The sequence below is a fragment of the Chanodichthys erythropterus genome, chromosome 17 (assembly GCF_024489055.1).
Source record: "Chanodichthys erythropterus isolate Z2021 chromosome 17, ASM2448905v1, whole genome shotgun sequence".
Lineage (NCBI taxonomy): Eukaryota > Metazoa > Chordata > Actinopteri > Cypriniformes > Xenocyprididae > Chanodichthys > Chanodichthys erythropterus.
The window spans coordinates 18,726,411-18,752,970 of NC_090237.1; the positions used below are offsets into that span (position 1 = coordinate 18,726,411).

A 26,560-nucleotide genomic window follows, 5' to 3' on the forward strand; every position below is an offset into this window, starting at 1 on the left:
GCAGGGCTGGAAGCTGGGGTGGCGCCGGCAGGGCGTGGAGCTCAGGTGGCGCCGGCAGGGCGAGGAGCTCAGGTGGCGCCGGCAGGGCGAGGAGCTCAGGTGGCGGCGGCAGGGCGAGGAGCACAGGTGGCGCCGGCAGGGCGAGGAGCTCAGTAGGCGCCGGCAGGGCGAGATGCTTAGGCGGTGCTGGTAGAGCATGACGCTTGGGCAGAGCAGGAGAGACCTCTGGAGTGGTCTCCAGGCCCACAGCGACCTCTTGAATGGCGTCAGCGTCTTGAGGAAAGGAGGACGCCTTCTTCCTCCTCCTCCTCCTCTTCCTCCGAGAGGGAGGCGATGGTTCCCCGACTGGAGCGGTCTCTGGAGCAAACTCACTGTCCATCGCGTCCAGGGCGCTTGAGAGCGTTGCAACAGGCGAGCTTGAGAGCGTTGCAACAGGCGAGCTTGAGAGCGTTGCAACAGGCGAGCTTGAGAGCGTTGCAACAGGCGAGCTTGAGAGCGTTGCAACAGGCGAGCTTGAGAGCGTTGCAACAGGCGAGCTTGAGAGCGTTGCAACAGGCGAGCTTGAGAGCGTTGAAACAGGCGAGCTTGAGAGCGTTGAAGCGGCCGGCGGGCTTGAGAGCGTTGAAGCGGCCGGCGGGCTTGAGAGCGATGCGGCCGGCGGGCTTGAGAGCGAAGCGACCGGCTGACTTGAGAGCGAAGCGACCGGCTGACTTGAGAGCGAAGCGACCGGCTGACTTGAGAGCGAAGCGACCGGCTGACTTGAGAGCGAAGCGACCGGCGGGCTGGAGTGTGAAGCGGCCGGCTGGCTGAAGAGCGAAGCGGCCGGCGTTGGTTTCGGAATGCCAGCTGCTCGTGCCGAAGTCAACGGTGGGTCAGTCACGCTGGAACGCAACCCTCTCAGCTTCCTGACTGATCTAAAGATGTGACGTGACTCTGAGCGATCAGCGGAGACGTGACGTTGCTCTGGGCGATCAGCGGAGATGTGACATTGCTCTGGGCGATCAGCGGAGGCGTGACGTTGCTCTTGGCGATCAGCGGAGACGTGACGTTGCTCTGGGCGATCAGCAGAGACATGAACTGTTGCTGTTGTGATGGTAGCCGCCATCTTGTGCGTGTTACCTGGCGCAGCGGCCATTACGGGACTCACCATGGTGTCGCATTCCTCCGCGACACCCACAGTAAACGGAGAGCCGACAGTCAACAATGCATAATCCATAAAGCTGCTGAGTGACGAACGCGGTCCCTCTCACCTCAATTTATTCTGGAGAGGCTGGTTGACGCCATCACAAATAAAGTCAATCAGTGCACAGTCCGGAAGATCAGAGAGGTAAACAATGTTTAGATACTCCTGCACATATTCCTCCAACGATCGCGTGCCTTGCGAACTCCACAATAGCAATTGATTTATGTCCATACCGTAATGAGATCCTCCGGGAAAGCTGCTGGATCTTGGTGGCGGCGAAGTCTTCTGTAACGAAGCGGGAGTCATGGTAAGATCCAAATGCAAGCTTTATTAAGAATGTCGTACAGGCAGGGTCAATCAGGAGCAGACGAGAACAGCAAGGGACAGGCAGGATCGTAATCAGGGTGCAGGCAATGGTCAGGACAGGCGGATATCATTCGCAGAACAGTATACAAGGCAAGGGTCAGGACAGGCAGCAACGGGTCAAAAAACAGGAACAGGCAAGATCAATCACAGGCAGACAGAAAACAAGGAAACGCTCAGAATTGTCACAAGGAATCAAGACTTCGCAAACTGGTGGTGTGAGTGTGAGTCCTTTATAGTCCTGTTAATGTACTGCAGCTGGGTGTGGTGATTAGTGAGGAGTGTGTGCATGGCTGTATGTGGCGACAGGTGATTGGTGTGGAGTGAACATGTGACTGGCAGGGAGGATTGTGGGTAATGTAGTCCAGGAACTGACAGAAACAGACGGTGATCGTGACAATTATATTAACTCAAATTTTTTATTTCAATGAACTCAAAATATTAAGGCAACCAGGTAACTTACTTTTTAAGTTAAACAAACAATTATTTTTTATAGTGTAGATTTAGTTACAAACCTTATTATTATTTATATACTATTATAGTATTTAATATTTTGAATTCGCTTTTATTTTAATATTTTCAATTTTCATTTAAAATTTTCATTTTTAGTAATTTTGTTACATGTTTTTGTCATTTTTATTAGTTTTTTTATATTCTTATATAGCTTTAATTTATTTTTATTTCAGTTCTAGTCATTTTAAACTTATTTCAGTTTGTTACCAAGGCAACATTGCTAATTTACATTTAAGATTTTTACATTTTTCATCTAATAATTAGGCAAAACTTTATTTTAAGGTGACGTAGTTACATTTACTTACTCAAATAAGTAGGTGTAACAAGGTTAGTAGATATGGGAAGAAGGAGGCGGGAACCGGCGAACATTGAACGTAACTTTTAATTCAAAATAAACAAAGAACAAAACGAAAGTAATACCGGCAGACCCTCGCGGACGTCTGCCGGCCACACAAACATAACAAAACATAAAATAAAGTCCAGGCCTGGTCCTCTCTCGTCCTCCACGGTAGTCGCTCCTCCTTTTATGCTCCCGGAGCTCCTCCGTGAGGGACTCAAGGCCGGTGCGCCTCCCAGGTGACGCTCATTATCACTCGCGCCACCGGCCTCGCGCCGTTCCCTCACGGCTCTCGCCCGCCCTGGTCGCCACATACCCCCATCGCCCCTCGCAGGCCGGGGGGTACTCCCGAGACTGCGCTCTACTCCCCCCCGGGGCCTGTCTCGGCGGCCGCAGCACCTGGGGGTAAGGACAGACGAGACGAGAGAAAGGAGACGGAAGCAAGGGGAGCGACAGGACGAGAGAGGGGAGAGAGGAAAAAGAAAAAAAAAAAAATTCTTGGTCCGGTTCCCCGACACACTGCCGCTTGGTCCTCAGCCTGCCGAGAGGCTCTTCTTCGCGGTGCCATGCGGTGGCACTGGACGCTCGGTGGACGGCCCGATCCTCGACCGCCTCCTGGCGGCCGGCGATGGCTCCTCCGACTGAGGGCAGCCGGCAGCGAGTCCCCCGTTCCCTGCTCCTCCCCTTTATGGCGGACGGCAGCAGGCTCCGGCCCACGGCGAACGGCGGCGACTCCTCCGCTCCCTCTTGGACGGCAGCCACCCCACCTCGTCCCAGGGGCACGGCCTCGAGCTCTCCGTCCCACCTTTCACTAGGCTCCAGTACCACCGCTTCGGGCAGCCTCTCGCAGTCTTCACTCCCGCGCTGCCCGATCTCCGCAGCACCGCGATCCCCCTCAGCAGCGAGGGCTCTCCGACAGCATGTCCCTCCTTCCTCCCGGGTTTCGGCACCAATGTAACAAGGTTAGTAGATATGGGAAGAAGGAGGCGGGAACCGGCGAACATTGAACGTAACTTTTAATTCAAAATAAACAAAGAACAAAACGAAAGTAATACCGGCAGACCCTCGCGGACGTCTGCCGGCCACACAAACATAACAAAACATAAAATAAAGTCCAGGCCTGGTCCTCTCTCGTCCTCCACGGTAGTCGCTCCTCCTTTTATGCTCCCGGAGCTCCTCCGTGAGGGACTCAAGGCCGGTGCGCCTCCCAGGTGACGCTCATTATCACTCGCGCCACCGGCCTCGCGCCGTTCCCTCACGGCTCTCGCCCGCCCTGGTCGCCACAGTAGGTTAGGGTTGGTTACTTGTAATTATGCATAATTTACTGATATTACTATAGTAAGTACATGTAGTAATGTGTAACTACTTCACCTTAAAATAAAGTTTAATAGGTTTAGTTAACAATAACAGCCCCATTTTAAAGTATTGTGTTGTTCCTCTCCAGTTACTTCTATTGAAATGCAATGAGTGTACAGCATCCTAAATCAATCACTTCTGAGGTTCCTTTACAGTTTAGGATGCTGCCTTAGAAGACAGCTGCCTTTGTAGGCAGCGAGGCCTCTTAGATTTTGGAACAGAGCTTTTGTTCTCAGGTCTAGCTGAATAACGTTTGCCAAAGATGTATGTGTGTAATGGCTGGTTTGTCATGCTACATGCTGTTGTTTTACTGTAGAACCACGTAACATTGTTTTTTGACAACAATACACGTTGCCATCTGTTTCTAAATACAACCCCTGGCAATGTGTGGAGCAGATACAGGATGTTGTGACAATAAACAATTGAACACTCATTATAACCAGTGACAAACAGGACAATGCACTGTAAATGAGCTTTCAAGTGCTTTGGGTATTCTTGTACTTCCAAGTTAATCTGAATGCAATGAATGCCCGTAGGTGGAGTGATAACTCAGACAGGGTCACCACGTATGACGCACTCTCTCTGGGGTCGTGACTGTGAGTGGGATAGACCACTAGCCAACTTTTATCCAGAATTTAGTCTCAGACAGAAGCCAAAAAGATGTGAAAGAAAGCAAAAGTCTAATTTCTCTGTTAAAGAGGTCAGACTCTGGATGACAAGAAGCGTGGATATTTTCTCCTGGTTGCAGACAGCGCTTGTGCCCGTGTGGGTACCTTGATGACCCTGGAGGAAAAAGAACACAATGAGAGAGGGAGAGAGAGGATATAAATACAGAGAGAGGAGAACCTCTGTGAAGGAGCAGATGGTGCAATTGGTCTGCCAAATCTGTGTCCTCCCTGCCTCAGTGTGAGGGAAAACAAGAGGACATCCACTGCGTGTGTGTTTGTGTGTGAAGGTATGTCAACAAGACTGGGCAGAGAACAATTTTGAACCCCTCGACCTCTAATCCCACGAGCAAGGAGGAAACCCACCAATATTCATCGTTTTTAAGGGGCATTTTACCTATTAAATGACAAGTCTCAGAGGTTATAGGAAATGACTGACAGAAGAGTGAAAGGTGGCACTGCAGACAATTTGAACCCAAGGTCAGTCTTTTACTGGGTGCAAAACACTTCCTTTCCTACAAAATTTCACTGTTTTTTGTTGAACTGCATAGTTTAGCCCCTGTATCTTTTAAAATAGAAATTTTCATAATGTACTAAAGTTCTCTGTATCAGTGTTTGCAGACTTATTAATGTAATGCAGTAAAAAGTACCATAAAACAGCTGTCCTCACAGACTGCATGCAAAAACAAACATATAGAGAGACCAAATGAGTCTTATGAGCAGGTTATTTTTAATAAATCAGTATACATACAACACAACCATTGTAGACTGATTCCCAAACATCTGAGTATTCTGAGCCCATTATTTTTACTGAATCGAAAAGATACAGCTTGACCAATGCAATCATCATCTACTCACTAAAACATAAAAGCAATTTCTCATTCTTTTGAACAAATTGCAAATGCTTTTGTACAGTCATGAAATTCATTAGGTACAATTGTCTGCTGTTTCCTACATTATCAATTGCTTATGTCATGTTTATCAAAATATATTACAAACCCGATTCCAAAAAAGTTGGGACACTGTACAAATTGTGAATAAAAAAGGAATGCAATAATTTACAAATCTCATAAACTTATATTTTATTCACAATAGAATATAGATAACATATCAAATGTTGACATTTTGAAATGTCATGCCAAATATTGGCTCATTTTGGATTTCATGAGAGCTACACATTCCAAAAAAGTTGGGACAGGTAGCAATAAGAGGCTGGAAAATTTAAATGTACATATAAAAGAACAGCTGGAGGACCAATTTGCAACTTATTAGGTCAATTGGCAACATGATTGGGTATAAAAAGAGCCTCTCAGAGTGGCAGTGTCTCTCAGAAGTCAAGATGGGCAGAGGATCACCAATTCCCCCAATGCTGCGGCAAAAAATAGTGGAGCAATATCAGAAAGGAGTTTCTCAGAGAAAAATTGCAAAGAGTTTGAAGTTATCATCATCTACAATGCATAATATCATCCAAAGATTCAGAATCTGGAACAATCTCTGTGTGTAAGGGTCAAGGCCGGAAAACCATACTGGATGCCTGTGATCTTCGGGCCCTTAGACAGCACTGCATCACATACAAGAATACTACTGTAATGGAAATCACAACATGGGCTCAGGAATACTTCCAGAAAACATTATCGGTGAACACAATCCACCGTGCCATTCGCCGTTGCCGGCTAAAACTCTATGATCCAGAAGCGCAGGCATTTTCTCTGGGCCAAGGCTCATTTAAAATGGACTGTGGCAAAGTGGAAAACTGTTCTGTGGTCAGACGAATCAAAATTTGAAGTTCTTTTTGGAAAACTGGGACGCCATGTCATCCGGACTAAAGAGGACAAGGACAACCCAAGTTGTTATCAGCGCTCAGTTCAGAAGCCTGCATCTCTGATGGTATGGGGTTGCATGAGTGCGTGTGGCATGGGCAGCTTACACATCTGGAAAGGCACCATCAATGCTGAAAGGTATATCCAAGTTCTAGAACAATATATGCTCCCATCCAGACGTCGTCTCTTTCAGGGAAGACCTTGCATTTTCCAACATGACAATGCCAGACCACATACTGCATCAATTACAACATCATGTCTACGTAGAAGAAGGATCCGGGTACTGAAATGGCCAGCCTGCAGTCCAGATCTTTAACCCATAGAAAACATTTGGCGCATCATAAAGAGGAAGATGTGACAAAGAAGACCTAAGACAGTTGAGCAACTAGAAGCCTGTATTAGACAAGAATTGGACAACAGTCCTATTCCTAAACTTGAGCAACTTGTCTCCTCAGTCCCCAGATGTTTGCAGACTGTTATAAAAAGAAGAGGGGTGCCACACAGTGGTAAACATGGCCTTGTCCCAACTTTTTGGAGATGTGTTGATGCCATGACATTTAAAATCAACTTATTTTTCCCTTAAAATTATACATTTTCTAAGTTTAAACATTTTATATGTCATCTATGTTGTATTCTGAATAAAATATAGAAATTTGAAACTTCCACATCATTGCATTCTGTTTTTATTCACAATTTGTACAGTGTCCCAACTTTTTTGGAATCGGGTTTGTACTGTATATGGTTTCCTGTTGAATAGTCTTACCCCTCAAAACATCTAGGCATTAGTTCCTAAGTCATTAAATGCAAAATGGTTAAACTAGTTGTCATAAACTGTCTACTATATTTAAAGTATAATGTAAAGTATTAGATGAACCAATGATCAACCAGTTCTCTAAAATAGCTCAGAGGTGCATCTCATGAAGCTTCCTATGGGAAGCAGATATAGACAGAGTGTTACAAATTCTGACAATGAAAGAACTAAGGAAATAAACAGGCTCAACGGCTAAGACGAAGAAGAGGAGTAAGGATGTTTGGTGGAAGGGTACAGAGGCAAAACAGTGGAAGAGGTCAAGATTGTAGACATATTTCTGATGAAATAAGGGTCACTATTGTGCACCATGTTCTCAATCATAACCTTATGTCTGAAGTGGGTCAAAAGGTACAGTTGAATGTTGGAAGAACAACTGTGTCCTCAATTATTCAATCGTTTGTAGACAGAACAGTTGTGTAATCAGACAATGTTCAATATACTGTAATACTGTATATGTACTGTAATGCTATATTACAGTAGTCCACTTGCATTTTACATTATACAGTAAATATACCAACCAAAGTAAATTTTACCAACAGTAAAAATGTAACTGATCCTGTTCAGTCTCTTGCAATCAATATCCCTCATAGATAGGGTGACCAGATTTCTCATGGTGGAATACGGGACGAGTGCGCAATATGACCATGATATAAGAAATTTTATTTCACTATATTATATATATATATATATATATATATATATATATATATATATATATATATATATATATATATATATATATATATATATATATACACTGCCCTCCAAGAGTTTGAAAACACCCCTGGAAAAGTCTGGTTTTGGACGATATCAGCATAAATCCTTATAATTTTTTGGTGCAAATACATTACAGTAACTTGACATTATCCAGCAATAATAATTTTCATGTGTTCATTTCATTTCATTACATAATAATGGCAGTATATACATGTCAAAGTCAGACATGCCCCTTTGCCAGCTGTGATGCCTGGTTACTGGTTTAAACTTGGCCCAGGTTTGTAAAAGATTTTTGGGTCAGCACACCTTAATAGCTTCAACAATTGATTGCCAATTAAGTTTAGAATACAATGAAATAATTAGAACCCAGTTTAGGTCAGATAGCTGCTAATGCTGGATATTTTGATGAATCAAAAATTTAAGTTTTTTTCTATGTATAAACTGTTTATGTAATAAAATCTGTTTTTATAATTTGTGTTGTCCCTTACCAGTGCAAAATTATCACAAATTAAAAAGGATTCATGCCAATATTGTCCAAAACCCCACTTTTCTAGGGCGTTTCCAAACTTTTGGAGGGCAGTGTAGATATAAATATTTGTTATATATTGTTATATAAAAAGAAATTTACAAACAAGTTACAAACAATACAACAAATACGACAGAGATTAAACTTGTTTTTTCACATTTGAATATACTGACAAATATTTAATTAGGCTACTGTCCCTTTAAGACCGAATCCATGGATGTAATATAGGCTACTGACACATTTCCTGTTTTTACCCACCTGTTTACGTCCACTTAACCGACTGTATTTATGTGAGATACTCCACACGATGGACATTTTGAAAAACTATGTGTGCATTTGACCATTCAGGCGCGAGGAGAACTGATCGCGCGAAAGAGAGAGAGAGAGTGCGTGAGAGAGAGGCTTCTGGTCTGCGTTATTCAGCGTGATTCCGCCTATCCCGCCTTCACTAATCGATAACGAATTGTGATTGAATGGTAACTTTGTTCTATGACGAATTGATTAGGCTGTTCTTGTGTGACAGAACTCCATCACCCAGTTGAAAGATGAAATACGGGACAAAACATTATTTTTTTCTTAATAAGTCGGGACACTAAAAATAGAGCTGAAATACGGGACTGTCCCGGGAAAAACGGGACGTCTGGTCACCCTACTCATAGAGTAACATTTGTACTGTTGAAATATATATATGCCATACAGATAATATGCAGTCTTGTGCATTTTCAATGTCATCAAAATCGTAGCCATAGTTTATATCTGAATATACTGACAGCGTACAGTTATATTGACCACATGGCTATGCATTTTGACTATCTTGTTTGTGAACAATGACACAAGGACTTGTCATTCTGATGGTACTGATATGTTCATTGACATAAATGCTTAATTTTGGGAGATGAACTAAGGATTTTGAGCAGGTTACAGGCCTTTGCAGGCAATCAAATGTGTGGTGCTGTTTGTACAAATCGTTTTGAGAAATGCTCTTACTGGTTTGTAAATCTTAAGGATGATTCAAGAAATGTACCAAAGCGACTGAGAAAACTGTAATGAATATATCTCCAAAAGCCAAGTTACCATTTTGAATCAGTCTGAAACACTGCCCTGTATATGTTTTGTACATATGTAAGCAAAATGGAAAAATAGAATCAGAATCAAACTGAATTAGAGCTTGTGAATCCGATTTAAACCGATTGATTGATTGATTGATTGATTGATTGATTGATTGATTGATTGATTGATTGATTGATTGAGTGATTGATTGATTGATTTATGAATCAATAAATGGTGCAGCCAGACAGTATACCACCTCTGCTGGGTATTTTTAAGGAAAAAACAGAGGATGGATGTTACATATTCTGAGAGTGAGACATGCAGCTTGAGTGTGCGGTTATGTTGTCTAATCAGGTCTATGTGGAACACTTCAAACATTCCCTCTCTCTCTCTCTTTGTAATCCACTCGCTTCCTAGATCATTTGCAACGTGACAGTACTAAAAAGAGGAAGGGGGTGAAGCGTCTCGAGCGCACATTTTGCCAGCTCCCCATTGCGTATAGCGTCACATACACTGCCACCGAGTAAAAAAGCGACTCAGCCCGGTGAACTTCACATGTGAGGCTGTAGTCTTCCAATGCTCAGTAAAGTCAACAGGGTTACAGTATGCATAGAAATCCCATTCCCTCCCCACTGTAAGCTCCTGGGCACCAGGCCTGAATCCACGGACCTCTGCTTCCTGATCCGCCGTAATGGATTTTTTGAAGCATGCAGCAGCGAGAGGATGTGCAGCTGCCCACAGTCGTGATAAAAACAGGCAATATGTAGCCACAGTGATGATGAAAAAAGTCCATGCAAAGAAAATACACACACCAACAATCACATAAACGCACGCATGCACACCGGCGGGAGATTTTCACGGAAAAAGTGAGTATGTGGGCGGAATGTGAAAGGAGTGAGGCAGGACAGAACCGAGAGAGAGAGAGAGAGAGAGAGAGAGAGAGAGCAATAAAGCGAGGGAGAGGTACGGGAGTAAAGAAAGAATACAATCACAGGTAATCAAAGCATGCACTTCAAACAAACCAAGACATTTGTTATTATTTGCAGGGTTCTTTTCATCTGTTTGTTTGATACTTGCAGGGTATTAAAAATGATTCGCCTCAATCACCAAAAGCAATTTTCCCAAAATACTCTTTCATTTCTGATGACTATGAAGCCGCTTCTCCAGGCACACCAGGGAGTTGCCAGGGGCGAATCTTACTGTTTAGGGTGAGACCCTCTCCAAACCCTTTGATTGGTAACAGCTATTCATTCAGTAATCAGCAGCAATCAACGCACAAAACAGCATTGATTGCACAGCTTGACCCCCGAAAATCTCACTTCTAATGACTATTAGTAAATGGGCGGTTTATAAATCATCCACGGCACTCTTTATGCCATTTGTTTTAAATAATATTTTGTGTTTACCTCATAATGCAGTACGTCAAAACACTGAAGAGATACGCGTGGGCAGGTAATTCAAAGATCTGTGTTTGACAGTTACAGGATATTGCGAATCACGGAGAGGGAGTGAAAATGTGTGTGTGAGAAAGGCTGAAACAGACAGACAGAGGGAGGAGGTGGTTCTGCTGGCATTTAATCAAGCAAGTGTTCTTGAGCTAATCTGCCAGCCCACCTGATCAATGACTGAGCCCTCTGTGTCTTGTACCAGATGACCCATAGGCTGAGACACATATTATCTTCAAGCCCCTCAGAATAATGTACCACCTTAAATACACAGACATGCACACATCATAGTGCTACTATACTTTTGGTTTCTGATTGGTCAGTTGTGGCATTCTGTGCTAAAATGTTATATAATTGACAACTCATCGCCCGCTTTATTAGGTACATCTTGCTAGTGCCAGGTTGGACTCTGTTTTGTCTTCAGAACTGCCTTAAAGGATTAATTCACTTCAGAATGAAAATTTACTGATAATTACCTCACCCCCATGTCATCCAAGATGTGCATGTCTTTCTTTCTTCAGTCGAAAAGAAATTACGTTTTTTGAGGAAAACATTCCAGGATTCTTCTCCATATAGTGGACTTCAGTGGGGTTCATCGGGTGGAAGGTCCAAATTGCAGTTTCAATGCAGCTTCAAAGGGCTCTAAACGAGGAATAAGGGTCATATCCAGCGAAATGATCGGTCTAAAAAAAACAACATTTATATACTTTTTAACCACAAATGCTCATCTTGCACTAGCTCTGTGCATTACGTAATCACGTTATAAAGGTCATGTGTGATGTAGGCGGAAGTACCGATCCAGTGTCTACAAAGCGAATGTGCGAAGATTAAGCCAAACCCCCATTACAAAAAAAAAAAAAAGGTAAAACAATGATATTGGACGATTTTGTAGTTGGAGGAGAAAATTACCCCTACTGCAGTACTTCTACCTTCTACCTTTCAACATAATGCATGGCGCATTGCAGAGCAGTGCAAGACAAGCATTTGTGATTAAAAAGTATATACATTTTTATTTATTTTTTCAAAAAAATGAAAGATCGTTTCGCTATACAAGACCCTTATTCCTCGCCTGGGATCACATAGAGCCCTTTGAAGCTGCACTGAAATGGCAATTTTGACCTTCAACCCGGCACTGAAGTCCACTATATGGAGAAAAATTCTGGAATGTTTTCCTCAAAATCCTTAATTTATTTTTGACTGAAGAAAGAAAGACATGAACATCTTGGATGACATGGGGATGAGTAAATTATCAGGAAATTTTCATTCTGAAGCAAACTAACCTTTTAATTCTTCATGGCATAGATTCAACAAGGTGCTGGAAACATTCCTCAGAGATTTTGGTCCATATTGACATAATAGCATCAAGCAGTTGCTGCAGATTTGTCAGCTGCACATCCATGCCTAATGACCGGCTGACTGTACATTATCCTTTACATTGGTATACGTGGTTTACGGGGACTCTCCATAGGCATAATGGTTTTTATACTGCATAAACTGTACATTCTATCCCCCTACACTAACCCTACCCCTAAACCTACCCATCACAGAAAACTTGCTGCATATTTTTAATAATAATAAAAAAAAAAAAAAAAAACACAGTTTAGTATGTTTTTTAAGCCATTTGGTTTGTGAGGACACAGGAAGTGTCCTCATAAACCGTGTTTACATTGTAATACCCATGTCATTAAACACATTTGTGTCCTCAACAAACCACATATGCCAGAACACACACACACACACATTATTACACGGCTCTCTGGAATACTTTTGGATTCTGATATTTCTGATTGGTCAGTTGTGGCATTCTGTGCTAAAATGTTGTATAACTGACACAATATAAAAACCCACCGGCCGCTTTATTAGGTACACCTTGCTAGTAGCAGGTTGGACCCCGTTTTGTCTTCAGAGCTGCCTTAATTCTTCATGGCATAGATTCAACAAGGTGCTGGAAACATTCCTCAGAGATTTTTGCCCATATTGCCATAATAGCATCACACAGTTGCTGCAGATTTGTTGGCTGCACATCCATGCCTAATGACCGGCTGTACATTATCCTTTACATATTCAATCAAAAACAGATGTATATAGGGTGTCTTGCCCCTGTTTACATACAATATGCCAAAAGATAGGTACGATTTTCTGCTCTCTCTCCCTCACTCACTCATTTGTACATCACTGCGCAGAACTCTGTAACCCCAGATGCATTTCTGTAATAAAACAGTGCGAGAAATTATCCTCTGTATTTTCACTCAGCCCATTGGGCATCATTATCCTACCCAGCATTCCTCTTGTCACCTGTGACACTAAGTGGAAGAAAAATTACACCCTTGAACCTCTCGGTTTCTCTCCCTTTCTTTGTCTCTACAGCAAAATTCTAAAGAGGTTGGGGGCAAAATAATAGACAAGAAAAAAAAAAACAATTAATTTTAAACTGCAACAATCAAGCACTCAGAGTACTTCATCCTTTCCCCCAAAATTACCGAATCACAAATGCAAGCTGAGCCACCGCTGCACACATTGGGCTGATCCCAGGGCATCGGTGAGCTCTATTCAGACTGCTTCTCTTTTTCGGCCTCAGCATGTACCTTAAGTAAACCCCTTCATTATTTGTACCAGAGTATACTACACAATGCATGCTCCGACACGATAACCTCTTAACACAGGCAATTACGAACTAATCGCTTGCCGAATGCAATTGCTCAGCCATGGATATCTGGGTTTTTCTTGTAGTGAATTTACATCCCTTTGCCTCTAATAGAGATGAGGTTTAATCTGGAATGTATCAAATGATCCAGTAACTTTGTTTATTGCAATAACTGCCTTGATAATGCAGATTTGTGTGCATATTTGATCCATTTACATGTTTAAACAGTGATACAGTGCCAGTTTGGATGCCAAAATGGCCATGGTCGATTTGGACTGGTGCACTGCTACATCCAAACCCACCAACAAAGGCAGCTCTAATGGGCTAATGCCCATGCCTGTACCGACACGGCTCGGCCCTGAGGAATGCAAGACACTTGAACTGTATAGGACGGCACCACACTAAGCTTCACTATGTCTGCTTCAGAGGCAGAGCCACACTGAGCTGGGCAAATTTTCCCTGCATTGGCCTGCTATTAATAGACCACCAAACCTCTAGAGGAACCACACTAGGGAACACAGAAAGAGATAGAAATATGGAAAAAACATGGAAAGATTTTGATGGAGAAACTGAAAGCAAGATGTTCAGCAGTGTTGAGCAAGATTCTACCCCCCTTGGACCCCACATGGTAGCCACTTCTGATGTCTGCTCAAAAATGTGCCATGTTATCCTGATAAACTAGCGAAACAAATACGTTTTTCATTTTAGGACATGGATTCCATATTGATCTTGTTTTCCTTAAGCAATTATTAAATAATACTAATAAACGTTTAGGTTATTTTATATATACTTTATATACCTTTCTAAAGTTTGTGGTCAGTAAGATTTTTGAAAGAAATCCCATATGCTCACCAAGGCTGCATTTATTTGATCAAAAATGTGCCAGTGATGGCAAAGCTGGTCATGCAAAGCTACAATATACTGATTTGGTCCTCAGGAAACTTTACTTATTGACATCAATGTTGAAAACAGTTGTACTGCCTAATAAATATAACAAACAGTAACTTATGTAGAGTATATAACAAGCTAGCAAGCTAGCAGTATACTGAGTGCTGGGTGAGTAGCAGTATGCTAATGGGTTAGCTTGCAGGCTACATAGAAAAGAGCAAGAAACTAAATGTTTAATTTGACAGTTTATAGTTTCATGATATTAAATATGATATGTGACCTAATTTAAGCCATTAATTGGCATATTCACATAGTTAAGACAACATACCATTTGTAGTATTTTATCCATTAGGTTCTTACCCATTAATTTCTTTTAGCCAACAGAATCACTTTGCAGTTCAATGGGGACTGGTTTGTGCAGCACTGGCTTCCACCCAGGCCCAAATGCTCTTCTCTGAGGACCCAGCAGGACCAGTTTATATCCTGCCAGAGTCCAAGGTCATCTTCTCTCTTCAACAAGCACAACCATTTACCTCTTTGTGTGTGCTCCCAGCATCCCCCTGAAGAATAGCATTTATAAAGTTGCTGAGCATCCCTGAGACAGAAACATCATAGCGCAGCAATCCGCCACCAGATTTATTTTAACATTTTATTACAACACATTTAATAATTGAGGACCACATGGCTGGTTTTCATTCACATAATGCTCAATGGATTGAGGCTCCTCACGCAATGTGCCTTTAATGTGATCATTTCCCCCCCGCGATGCTAAATAATGTCACTGTCGCAACGTTATCTACTGCCATAAACTCAGCACTTCAGAACAGCATACAACACAGTTGTATATTCCACTCCCGCTCTGTCGGGAACTGCTGTAGTGGAATAATTACTACCCTTCTTCTAGTGCACACTACAAACAGGACATGAGAAAAATGCCACGCTCACATTGCTAAAACACGCGGCCACAACATCAAAGATTAATTTTGTATTAATTGAAAATAGCCTGTTGTTTGACAAGCTGTAATGCGGCCCCGAATTAATCCTCAGAGGAGATCAAAACTTGCTTCCAATTAAGTTGCTGATAAGGTCACCTGTGCTGTGAGCAGCGTGGGGTAAGACACAGGTTTAACTGCTAAGTCTGCACAACCTGACCTCTGCAGCCGCCCCCTCCATCAGCCAGGGCGTGTTCTTGCTGCGCTTTAATTAAAGCGAGACCGCTCCATTCTGCCGTAATTATCTGATTTCACACACAGATACGTCTACCTTATTACAGAAGCGAGCGGCTTGTTGAAGGTACATTTGCGAACACTGAGTTTGGAAATTGATTTAATAGTCTTTGATCATATTTAATAGCTAATTTAAATGTGGATTAGTGTTTGAGCACCTCAGAGGAGCTATTTTATGGCCGGGGCTTTTAGAGGAATTTGCGAACCACCATCATGTGTTCAATCGAAATCTTCTAAGAGGACAAAAAAACATCTTGTAGGATTAATGGAAAGTCAGTTAGACAGTGTTTTAAAGAGAAATTTGTCTAGACTATGAGCCACAGAAATACTTGTTTTTCTTTCTTGTATTGGATGCGGTTCAAAAGGCAACACACTAAAAATGTATTGCCAGCTTACAAACCTCTAATGTATTTCTAACATAGTCTCTGTAAAAAATGTGCTTTGGAGTCCAATTCAACATTGACAAAATATCAAGAAAGAGATGTATTTTTCCCCAGACTCCATGGCTGTCTTCATTTCAAGACTTTAAAAACAAACCTGAGATCTGAAATACAAGATCACCCATTTTCCAATAGCTCCTCTCCCCATCACACCTGCTGAGCAACAGCTATGTGAGTTCCCTCTCAATTAACACTGTGTTTGCTGCTCACACCACACAGCCTCCAGGGAGAGGACCGCCGTTCCATAAAACCATACTAGCTGGTGAGGCATCCGCTCACAGAGCTCCCCGCTAGGCCTGCTAAACCACAACAACACAATTTTCTTTGCTATATCACCAGGCCCTAAGAGACCTAGCTGTGAATCCGTGATCCTGTGACAGGTGCGATACTGAATAATACCGCCATGGTATACTGTCAGCTTTCTGCCCTCTACTGCAGGTTTGTGCGCCATTCAGTGAATAGAGAATGCCTTTTAATCCTGAATTTGAATTGAAAAATACTGAAAATGAATTGCAACTAATTTGAAATCAAGTAGAATTAAAATAAAATTAAACTGAAGATTCATATAACTTTAATTATAACTTGAAAGCTTGATAAAGCCTTGTTTGAAGATTTTGAAAAAAAAAAAAAAAAAGTTAAGGAAGACAACTAGCACTAGACACACAGACAGACAGACAGACAGACAGACAGATAGATAGATAGATAGATAGATAGATAGATAGATAGATAGATAGATAGATAGATAGATAGATAGATAGATAGATAGATAGATAGATAGATAGATAGATAGATAGATAGATAGATAGATAGATAGAATGACAGACAAACAGACACACAGATAGATAGATAGACAGACAGACAGACAGACAGACAGACAGATAGATAGATAGATAGATAGATAGATAGATAGATAGATAGATAGATAGATAGATAGATAGATAGATAGATAGATAGATGACAGACAAACAGATACACAGACAGACAGACAGACAGACAGACAGACAGATAGATAGATAGATAGATAGATAGATAGATAGATAGATAGATAGATAGATAGATAGATAGATAGATAGATAGATAGATAGATAGATAGAAAGATAGAAAGATAGAAAGATAGAAAGATAGATAGATAGAATGACTCATTCCTTTCCTGTTGAAAAAACCCATCTTAAGCTTTCAGAAGTGTTTAAGAATGTGGCTGGTTTCTAGCTGGTCAAAGCCATCTCCAAAAACCAAACACTCCAGAAACACCTTGAATGACCAGATGCTAGTCGGTTTGTTGCTGGTCCAAATTACCATGTTCAAAAACAAAGCTGCCAGTGTGAGCTGTATTGTCCAGCAGGGTTATCTATGGCTGTTTTGTATCCAGCACCTGATTTCCCTGGGCATCTCTTTTTACTCATTGGTCTGGGAATGGGGGCAGAAATGCCTGAAAAGCAATATGATGATTAATGCTAACCAGCTCTCCTCTGCTACGAAGCCTCTTGGTTTTAATTGACCTTGGAAGAGTCTTCCTGTTGGATCTGCATTATGAACCCTGCAGTGGAACACCAGGATGTTTCAAATGCAGAGAGTAGCAGTATTCTGTAGGTTGGAGAATAAATTATTTAAGCACCAGGTAGGGTCTAGAGAACAAGCAGAGCCTCTGAAAAGCAGCTAGCCAGAAATTAGAAGTCGAAGAAGCCATTTTAGCAGCTGGAGCCCATTATGGCATTATATGCATTTCCTCTTTGTCATCCGTTCAATCGGTATAGCCATTAAATGACCCCAGGAGGCCAAATGCAGTCCCCTTTGGTACTTCTCTAAGTTTTGTGCTGCTCAGCTCAGCACAGCTCCATGCAGGGTTTCATCAGCAGAGCTTATTAAGAGACAAAACGAACATGACCACTGCTACTGTGTCTCTCATCACAGCGTCTGTAGTCACCAGATCCTCATTGGAACGTGGTGAGCGAGATATGGGCATTAATGATCGCCTTTTTGGCTTGACAAAAGGCAGACAGATTGGTGAATTAAGCTCTGTTTTGATGGACTTAGAAACAGCACACTGTCATTCTTAATGACCTGAGGACCTATAGAAATGAGAGCAGAGAAACTGTTAACCTGCACCTGGTAGCTACAGTATTGTTGCAGCTAATGTTGTTACATGATATTCCTTTTTCCAATATGTGAGATAAATAAAGGGAGCGAATGAGAAATGGAGGAACTGATACTGGCGTATTGACCAGCACGGCTGCAAAAAGAGAATTAAACACTCTGCAATAAGCGTAGGCTCTGCCTGTGTAATGCGTCAAGTCTGCCTCTCCTTAAAGTAACTCGGTAATGAGAATCCGCATTACCCGAGCCGGCCAATTGTACTCTGCCGGTCCAGAATGCCGTATGGTCCGGCAGTTTGTTGGGCAAGTGGATGAGAGGCTTAAATCTGATTCCATCTATTGCTCTCCATTGCACCATTCTGACTGGCACTGCTTCTGAATTCAAATGTCTGGCCCAGCATTAGTGCAACACAGCATGCCAAAACCGGCTTTTTCTCCCCATTAAGATTTGGCCCCCGAGAGAGATCGTGCAGGAGAGAAAGTGACAAAGCACACACAACCGGCGACACTCAAGGCACGATTTGAAGTAAAGAACAGGCCTATTCAAATTTCTTCCTCCTCTGTTTATGTGCCGAGAAGTGGGCGTGAATCCAAAGTGGCAAGGGTGAACGTGCTAATTGTGGCTCATACAACACAAGAATGGTGTTTTTGTGTTGCCTAACCGAAAGAGTGGGCTGGTTTTTGCAAAGCCTGTGGACTCTGTTGCCAGTTTTAAGGTGAGAAGTATCTCTTAAAAATACCTTGAGAGACACCTTATAAGGGATGGTTGACTAGTTTTGTCTGTAAGTGAGCTTTTTTTATGACTTTCTTCTTCGGAAGACAAAAGATATTTTGCCTTTCATTATTCATTATTCATTATTCATTATTAAAAAAAAATAAAAATAATAATAATTCAAAATATCTTATCTTGTGCTCCAGAAAGAAAGAAAGTCATACAGTTTTCTGTCAACTAAAATGGACTAAAAAGAATGGGTTAGTTCACCCAAAAATGAAAATTCTGTCATTAATTCCTCACCCTCATGTCATTGCACGCCTGTAAGACTTTTGGTCGTCCTCGGAACACAAATTAAGATATTTTTTATAAAATCCGATGGCTCAGAGAGGCTTCCATTGACAGCAATATAATTAACACTTTAAAATGCCCAGAAAGCTTATAAAAGCATATTTAAAACAGTTAATGTGACTACAGTGATTCAACCTTAATGTTATGAAGCGACGAGAATACTTTTTGTATCTAGTGATGGGCGATTTCAAAACACTGCCTCATGAAGCTTCGAAGCTTTACAAATATTTTGTTTTGAATCAGTGGATTGGAGCATGTATCAAAGTTTGATACACGCTCTGAACCACTGATTCGAAACAAAAGATTCGTAAAGCTGCGAAGCTTCATGAAGCAGTGTTTTGAAATCGCCCATCACTAGATCGCTAGATGTTGGATAAAATCATTATTATTAAGTCATTATCTCGTCGCTTTATAACATTAAGGTTAAACCACTGTAGTCACATGAACTGATTTAAATATGTCTTTAGTAGCTTTCTGGGCATTTGAAAGTGTTAATTATCTTTCAGTCAATGGAGGCCTCACTGAGCCATTGGATTTGATCAAAAAATATCTTAATTTGTGTTCCGAAGATGAATGAAGGTCTTACGGGTGTGGAACGACATGAGGGTGAGTAATTAATGACAGAATTTTCATTTTTGGGTGAACTAACCCTTTAATAAATCTGACCTGATAAAATAGTGACTACATGTAAAGGATATTTGTGTCAAAAGACAAAAACTATAACTAAAAACAATGGGAAAACGAACTGTTTTCACACGTATTTTTGAATGTCTGAGTAAACACCTCTTAAGAAATGCATCTGATTAGGGTCAAATGACTTGAAAAGATTTGAAAATATGTATTTTTTTTGTGCATCTCTATTGCGGGCCAAAGTGAGTGCAGACAGTCCCTTATACAAAACCCTCAATAAAGAACACAGTGCTGCAGCCAGCATGTCAGTGTTGGGATATGTGCAAATAGAAAGAGAGAGAGGGAGCATGAGAGATCTCTTTCATCTCCTCCTGACATCTTCAAAGACAATGAGAATCACTTTACTTTGGAGTGAATTAACATGCAACACACACACACAAACCTTGTTCAAACACGAACACCAAGGCAACTGACACCAGCCTGTCTCTATATCCACTCCATCAGCAGTCTATTCTCCACGTGCCCTTTGTTTGGCTGAATGTCAGCTTGGAGACTATTAATAACAGTGCCAGTGCTGGGATGGTTTGAACTGATCTCCTCTCCATCAACACCCTGACTGCTCTGCAACCACATCAAAGGGGTGACGGGGTTGTCGTGCCCATGAAAGCGGGCGGAGGATTCGTGAATGTAAGCTGGCAGGCGGAACAAATTCGACTAATGGTCTTTTTTATCTTTATTGTGGGTTTAGCTTCTGTCTGAAAACAAAAGCCACATCGAGCATTTGGCCCTTGTGTTGACATGAAAATCTTACCCTAGTGTATCCCGTCCAGTGTGAGGGAAGGCTACAGTTTTAGCTTACCCCTTAAAGGTACAGACATCATACATCATAAGCGCGTTTCATGTTATGCAGTGTTTATGTAGACCGACCTCAGTCACAGTCACCGCAACCAAAACAGCAGACACCTTTTATAGTTCCTATACCGAATCAAAATAACAAGCTTATGCTGCATTCATGCAAAAACTACCGTAATTAAGAGATGGCAACCAGTTACATTCTAACCGAAGCTGTTCACGTCCTCAGACTCGGAATTGTGTTTCAATGTCAACAGCATCAACACCGAAATGAATCTGCAGCAGTCAGGTACAAGCTCTCCAAGTTGTTTACTTTTATTATTATTTGTAATGTTATGTGCTTTGAGATATGAGGTAGTTTAACACAGTCTCTTGTGACGCTTTGCCGAGAGTAGCTGTGTGTGTGTGCTCGTGTTTCTGAGGCAGCGTGGCTTTGGAGCGCGCTCTGAAGGGAGGGTGGGATGTTGTGATTTGAAAGATAGCTTGCTATTGCTAGCCTCTTTGAAAATGTCCTATTGGACCTTTAACGTGATGACATTAAAGCTGCAATCCATAACTTTTTTTGGTTAAAAATGATCCACAATCAATTTTTCAGCAAGTACATAACCAGCCAGTGTTCAAAACTATCTCCTTACCTTAGCTCAATTCAGAACGGTAAGCATTAGTGATGTGTCGTTCTTGAACGATTCGTTCATTTTGAACGAATCTTTAATGTGACTCGGGAAAGACGCGTCGTCTCGGGGGGTGATTCTCGCGCATGTGCAATATTCTACAGGTTCTGTACTGCTAGTAGTAGTTCACCTGATGATTCAATTGATTAGTTCATTTCATGAGTCTTTCGGGTTTTGAGCCGTTCCTTAATCACGTGACAGACCCATACGCTACCAATACATTCTGAGCCGGAAAGAGAATTGATTAGTTCTTTTTATGAGTCTTTCGGGTTTTTGAGTCCTTCCTTAATGATGTGACAGACCCATACGCTATGCTGTGTGACCCAAGCACATTATATTTATTAGTAAATAACGTAACTCTCCAGTTTTGTTTGAGTTTGTGTTACAACTGTTAAAGCTGAAGTTATCATAACCTTGATGTCTTAAACTAACATTAATAATTCAAATTCAGAATGTTATTTGCTTTTATTTTATGTCACTATGTCCTTTTTGAGCAATCTTCTTATACATATATTAGACTAATATGTCAAGTCTGACTAGGAAAAGCAATTATTATAACAGCAAACTCAAAATTGGAGTAAAAATGAACAAACTAGGCTATAAATACTTTGTATTATAGGCTTGGATTATTATATTATTATATAGCCTAGTGTTTATTTACAGATAGACAGTCAAAAAGATAAATTAATCAATACTTTATTTATAACAGGGCTTTATTTATTTATAATAACACACCACAGATCCTCAAGAAACAGTAACAAAAACAGTGACAGAAATGTCAGAAATAGCGTATGGGTCTGTCACGTGACTCACAAACCCGAAAGACTCATGAAGCGAACTAATCAATTCTCTTTCCGGCTCAGAATGCATTGGCTTAGTGTATGGGTCTGTCACGTGTTTAAGGAACGACTCAAAAACCCGAAAGACTCATGAAATGAACTAATCAATTCTCTAACGGGCTGCATTGGTTTAGCATGGGACTGCCTGTCACGTCATTAAGGAATGACTTAAACCCGAAGACTTGTCAGACAAGAGGTGAGGTGAGCTTAATCAGCTTGTCATAAACTGAAGACCCAGGTAAAGAATGAATTAATCATTTCTGAATCTTATAGCATTGTAGTTTTGTATTGTTTGTAGTGGGATCAACGTTTGCATAAGTAGTAGATGTGTTGGGGAAGTAACACGTAACATTTTAATTACATTTTGCTAAAATGAACGAAATGACTCGAAAAAAGATTCGTTCATTTTGTTGAACGAGACTCAAAAGTCCGAGTCAGTAAAATGATCCGAACTTCCAATCACTAGTAAGCATGTAATAATGTTTTCTAATTTGGGTGGTACTGGTGGGTTTCCGCAGGAAATTCGAGCATGCAGCCGTTTGTCTTTGCGTCATCATGTCACATCTGTTTACATAAAGAAGGAGTCCCACCTAGTAGGCTATATGGCATGTGGAGGATCATTTATAGCCTTTTCTCACAGTAGCTGCAATAATTAAACTTATCATTTTGATTGCGGATTGTAATCCAGAAGGGTCCAAATGACAATCATCAGTGACAACTGGACATTCACCCGTAGTCAAAAGCAAAAGACTTCGGACTGCAGTGGCTACAGAAATTGAAATTTACAGGTAATGCTAATACACACTATATACACAGTCACAAAATGCTGTTGTTTTTAACATTAACAATTTGAGAACTAAGTATAACAATAATAATAATAATAATTTGCACGGTTTGACGTGATCCGAGCTAAGCGATCGTTAGATTTAATTCACCACTGGCAGCGCGATTTATTGTAATACTTTTTTTCCTCAGTTGGTCAGAACAAAAATGGCAAACATGTTACTTACGCTGCATTGGTGGCGTTAACGCTTCTCATTTACTTTGAATGGGTGACGTCGTGCGTTGCCGAACTGAAATGTGGGTTCTGTCGCGTTGCTTCACTCGTGTTGCAAGTGCCAGAAGTTGATGATTTCTCAACTTTTCAAGCACCAACGCAGGCGTCATCCAATCAGATCAGCCTATGCAAATACCCTAGAGCAGTTGCTAGTCAATTCCATTCGTGCAACACTGGAAAGTAATGTGATTGGCTGTTATCACTATAACGGTCATGTCAACACAAGCTTCAGACACGCCCTCCATCAAGCGTTGACGCTGACGCCCCCTTGTGAATGCAGCGTGAAAATTCTTATTTTGGTCATACTTCCAAGATGTAGAATCTGTGATTCGGAAGTACAATATCCACACCGGTGCGGTGACTGACAATAAACATTAGATTCATCCATGCTGAGGAGTCGTGCCAATGCACAACCCACTTAAAGATGATAATTACGCAAATAACTGCAATTGCAGGTTTCAAACAGAGATGGCGACAAAGTGGCAAAACTTACAGACTGCAGCTTATATTAAAATTACATTAAAGGATTAGTTCACTTTCAAATTAAAATTTCCTGATAATTTACTCACCCCCATGTCATCCAAGATGTTCATGTCTTTCTTTCTTCAGTCGAAAAGAAATTAAGGTTTTTGATGAAAACACTCCAGGATTTTTCTGCATATAGTGGACTTCAATAGCCTCCAAATGGTTGAAGGTCAAAATTACAGTTTCAGTGCAGCTTCAAAGCATTCTACGCGATCCCAGACTAGAAATAAGGGTTTTATTTAGAGAAACCATCACTCATGACATTTAAAAATGTAGAAACTTAAACTGTTGGGGGGAAAGTAGTTTGTTAATGGAAAAGCTACTGTATTCTGAACTGCTGTCATGCTACTGAAAAATATAATCAAGTTTGTAGCATTGCCTTGAGAGTTTAGTTCACATCTGCCTTGGGAATTATCGGATACTGGGTCTGTAATGGCTTTAACATGAACTAGTCAGTCCAGTTTGACTGTGAACGTCCAATAGAGCCTATTACTTAATAGATTCGACCCACACTGTGATAATTGCATAGGATGGAGTCAGAGTGCTTTGCAGGACTGTCTTCTCGGTCCTGCATGGTTTCACATTTCTTCTTTTTTTTTTTCTATTTCTATCGAAGTCAAGTTATTTATATGTCATTGTTTCAGTTTCAGAGAGAGGCTTACAGTTGTGTGGCATTAGCCAGAGCTCAAGGGCCTGTACACTTGGCAGCTGAGTGTGCTCATCAGAAAACTTGTTTTTCTTTGAGCGCTATTTCAGAGTATGCTGCTGTGATAGACGGTACATGCTGTCGGGCAGACTGTGTGTGTGTGGGAGAGTGGATTTCAGTGGGGGGTGAATGTGTGTGTGTTTATCACACACAATTTGAAATGCATCAAGTCAACACAACAGCGCTGTTTAAAATGAACCCTCTTTCGTTTCTTATTCTAGCAAAGTTATTACGAAAACGATGCAATTAGGATGCATTCGAAAAAATGAACTGTGCATGATTTCAGCTTTTGGAATGTGATTATTGACATCAATTTTAGAAATGAAAGAGCTCCACTATGAAATACTGCCCTGCTCCTTACATACTGCACAAGTGTTGTGTATTCATTCGAGTGTGTGGTCTACGTAATTACAGAGTAATCATCTGTAGCCATTATCTAATAAAGCGAAGAGGCTGTTTTGACTGTATCTCTCTAAATTGAGCTTTCTGAGCAGTGAACAACACTTGTGTTTAAAGGAATATTCCCGGGTTCAGTACAAGTTAAGCTAAATCGACAGCATTTATGGCAAAATTATTTTGACCCCATCCCAAAAGGTTATGGTGAGTCACTTAAAATGAAAGTGAATTTTGCTTTAAAAGCAAAAATATATAATTTAATAAAAGCACTTACATTTCAAAAGCTGTTTCAATCATAATGTTTTAGAGATGTTTTGGGGTTTATAATGATCTGTTGTTATGGCAAAAAAAAAGTTATAACTTATAGTGAAGACAGAATATTCCTTAATGGGATAATTCACCCAAAAATGAAATCATTTAAATCATTGTGACCATTCACTGACCTCATGTCGTTCCGAACTACTGTCTTTCTTTTTTCTGCAAAGCACAAAAGAAAATATTATGAAGAATGACAGCTATCTTGAGGCCTCTATTGTCAGCAATGTCACTGAACCTCACAAGATCCAGAAAGGTACTAAAAGACAGTGGTTCAGAGCGCCAAAGTCACATGATTTCAGTAAACGAAGCTTCGTTTATGCAATCCAAACCACTGATTTGAAACAAACGATTCGTAAAGCAGTGTTTTGAAATTGGCCGTCACTAGATATTGTTGAAAAGTCGTTATTTTGTTTTTCTGGTGCACAAAAATCATTCTTGTCACTTTATAATATCAAAGTAGGACCACTGTACTCACATGAACTGTTTTAAATATGTCTTTAGTACCTTTCTGGATCTTGAGAGGTCCAGTGACATTGCTGGCAATAGAGGCCTCACTGAGCCATTGGATTTCATCAAAAATATGTAATTTGTGTTTTGAAGTGTCTTACAGGTGTAGAACGACATGAGGGTGAGATGACATAATTTAATTTTTGGGTGAACTAACCCTTTAATGATGTTTTTTTAACATGCATTGGAGATGTGTCTTCAGTATGTGCGGTGAATCACAAGAAAACCGATGGGGGGAAAAATCAGCGAACAAGAACAAGCCCATAGTAAACCGAAATAAATCCAAATGCTTTATGCTGAAAATAAGAGCAAAATATCGCAAATTGTGTCTGCTCACTTTAATAACTTGATTGCTTTAAACCCGAGTGCTTTATGAGCCAAGCTTAAACAACAAGCCCAAAAATGCTTATAATGAGTGACCATAAAACATGACGCCTCCGTTGACTGTGTTTAAATTGCGTGTGTTTTGTCATTGTAATATTACTTATCACATAGCAAACATGCGAGACGCCAGAACGTCGCTAAGCTGGTTTCCAAGAGTTCATCGTGTTTCGTACACACAGGTAATGATAATTATTTTAGGGGATTCACTCCCGCATTTAAATACGATTGTCACTCCTGAAACGCACAGTGTGTACTTGGCCAATGAGACCCAAAACTTTCAAGGTACAAAAAGAATATAAGATGTCCATGGGCCTACGACTCAACTGATATAGGCTACTGTATGTTTTCTGAAGCAACACAATCACTTTGCGTGATAAACAGATTGAAACTGAAACGTTTATTCACTCTAAAATCAAATCAAAACATTGATCAACGTCACTCACGCATACATAAACAGACTGTTCATTTTGGAGGAATACTTTATATTTGTCTTACATCCTACATGTAGAGCACATTTGGTCATCTAAAGCTAAAG

At 41.0% G+C, this 26,560-nt stretch overlaps 1 protein-coding gene across 2 annotated transcripts in view; it reads left to right on the forward strand.

Moving 5' to 3' along the window:
• The window catches only part of rtn4rl1b (reticulon 4 receptor-like 1b), a 226,541-nt gene that overhangs the window by 37,708 nt on the left and 162,273 nt on the right, over window positions 1–26,560 (forward strand). Inside the window, exon 2 of one of the 2 annotated variants that reach the window (XM_067365645.1) lies at window positions 14,696–14,816. The exons of the other annotated variant lie outside the window; for it this stretch is intronic. The gene's annotated coding sequence lies outside the window, so the exon portion shown is untranslated. The remainder of the gene's footprint in view (window positions 1–14,695; window positions 14,817–26,560) is intronic. 2 annotated transcript variants of the gene reach the window in all.